Source organism: Ovis canadensis, chromosome 2, assembly GCF_042477335.2.
Source record: "Ovis canadensis isolate MfBH-ARS-UI-01 breed Bighorn chromosome 2, ARS-UI_OviCan_v2, whole genome shotgun sequence".
Lineage (NCBI taxonomy): Eukaryota > Metazoa > Chordata > Mammalia > Artiodactyla > Bovidae > Ovis > Ovis canadensis.
The window spans coordinates 225,224,260-225,226,967 of NC_091246.1; the positions used below are offsets into that span (position 1 = coordinate 225,224,260).

At 42.3% G+C, this 2,708-nt stretch overlaps 1 pseudogene; it reads left to right on the plus strand.

Moving 5' to 3' along the window:
• The first annotated feature begins 1,664 nt into the window (after window positions 1–1,664).
• LOC138434723 (small ribosomal subunit protein eS25 pseudogene) lies at window positions 1,665–2,038 on the plus strand (annotated as a pseudogene).
• Window positions 2,039–2,708: the final 670 nt, after the last annotated feature.

Here is a 2,708-nt window from a genome sequence, read left to right on the forward strand (position 1 = left end):
TAGCAGCCTATGTAAGAAAATCAAAATCTAAGCCTGGAAATGCCTCAAGGCTACAAAATCCAAACACTAAAGAACAAGCAATCAGAACCAGCCAATTAGCCTTTAAACAATAGCCAATCAATATTTTCTTGCTTTGGCTTCTGTGAAAATCTCTCTTGAACTTCTGTTGTTAGAGCACTCTTAAGCACTTCCCATTTGATGCTGCCCAAATTTATTTTTGCTCAAATGGACTGTTAAAATTTTAATATGTCTCAGTATATATTTCAACACAATGAACAACTATTCAATGGCTAAAATTAAAAAGATTGACCATATCAAGTGTTGATGAGGGTGTGGAAAAACCAGAATTCCCCTAAACTGCTAGTGGGATTGTAAAACAGGACAAGCACTTTGGAAAGCAGTTAGGCAGTTTCTTTAAAAATTCAATATTATCTACCCAATGATCCAGCCATTTCACTCTTGGGTATTTACCCAAGAGAAATAAAAGCACGTGTCCATACAAAGACTTGTACATGGATTTTAACATCAGCTTTATTTGTAATAGCCAAAAACTTGAAACAACGCTTCAACAGGTGAATGGATAAGCAAACTCTGGCATATCCATATGATGCCATACTACTAGAAATTATCAGAAATGAATTATTGCTATGCACTATACCATGGATGAATCCCAAGATAGTATACAGAATGAAAGAAGCCAGACAGGAGTATATATGATTGATTATTCCATTTATATAAAGTTGTAGGAAATTCAAACTAACCCATGGAGATATAAAGTGGATCAGTGACTGCAGGGGAAGAGGAGCAACAGAGAAGAATTGCAAAGGACCACTAAGAAACTTTGGGGAATTACGGACATGTTTGTAACTTGATTATGGTAGTGGTTTCACAAGTATATGCGTGTGTCAAAAGTTGCCAAACTGTACACTTTAAATACAGGCAGTTACTGTATGCAATTATACATCGATAAAGCTATTTTAAAAAAACAGTGTCTGAAAAACAAAGACCATTTCTGGCAGATGGTGGGCATTCAGTAAATATTTGTTGAATTAAAAACAGAAAGAAAAGCATGGTTACAAAGAGTGAATGGCTCCTCACCTGGATATCCTTGAAGGAAAGAGGTTGGCCGGGGTGGGGTGGGGGGATACCACTGCCCATAACCCAGCCCCACGATGGTACCAGGGTTCATTCATCCCTCTGCACAGGTTTTCACAGCAATCCAGCTGATGGTAATTTATTCCAAGTTTATTTAATTAATATTCATGAAGAAATGAGAATGTACCTGAATTTCCACCAAGGACCAGACCTATGTCAACTCTTTATTGTGTATGGTCCACAAAAAAGTCTGCCTTCTATCAAGGCATAATACCTTACATAGGCTAAAGAAAAATAAGTACTCATCTCTTACAACAGAAGCATAAATATACCATAGGCCAAATATGATACGGAAGTGGGCCATTTGTTCATAATGGCTCTGCACCAAGATCTCACTGGTGTTTACCAATAACCTGATAGTAAGCATTCAATACACTTCTGTGAAGCCCTTTCCTCCAGGTAGAAACCCTCAGATGACCACTTTGGGGTCTCATTCACAACCCTGTAGCCAATGGCAACTTCATTTATGTTTGCTTATATTAAAAGCATTTCCCTCTTCCAACTTCGCTATGCCACCCAAAGATGACAAGAGGAAGAAAGATGCCAGAATGTCAGCCAAGAAAGGCAAGGATCCAGTGAATAAATCTGGGGGTGAGGCCAAAATAAGAAGTGGTCCCAGAGGCAGAGTTCAGGACATGCTTAATAACCTAGTCTAGTTTGACAAAGCGACGTACGACAAACTCTGTAAAGAAGCTGTAACTCCAGCTGTCGTCTCTGAGAGACAAGATTCGTGGCTCCCTGGCCAGGGCAACACTTCAGAACCCTTAGCATGCATATACTTAGTCAAGGACTTATTAAACTGGCTTCAAAGCACAGAGCTCAAGTGATTTACACCAGAAACACCAAGGGCGGAAATGCCTCAGCTGCTGGTGAAGATGCATAAACAGGTCCCACCAACTGTACATTTTGAAAATTAAAACTTTATTAGATTAAAAAAAAAAGCATTCCCACTCGCCAACACATGCTTATCTCACAAGGATTTTCCCAGAGCCCCTGCGGGAGTAGGTAGAATACACACATCATTGAGATGAGAAAATGCAGACAAACAGATGAAGCGATGTGCCTGGTAAGACACAGCCAGGCCCCAGTTGGAGCCTGGGTCACACGGCTGCCCACATGGCCTGCCAGCAAAGTGGGGGGAGGAAGCACCATCTCCGGTGTGGGCCTCACAGAAGCCATGACCCTCACCAGCTCTCAGGTTAGAGGGGCTGTCCTGTGAGGTCATCCCCAATGTCCCAAGGCCTACGAGCCACAGAGACTAAACCCCTGCCTTTGCTCGCTCATCAGCTGATAAAGAAGAAGAATCTGATTACAGATGGGGCCAGAAGATTCCGTGGGTCTGGAAGCCAAAGTGGATGCCTTTTGTCCAACTCAGCTCTTGTCTGCAGAGCCAACAGGCAGTTTAAATAGATCTCAGATGACAACTGTGCTGGGAGCCCAAGGTCAGGGAAAAATGCGGCCACAAGATCTGCCACTTGGGACTGGGGTCTCAGAGATGGGAGGTTTCTCCAAGGAGAGAAGATGGAGGAGGAGGGCTGGTCTCACAGCACAAG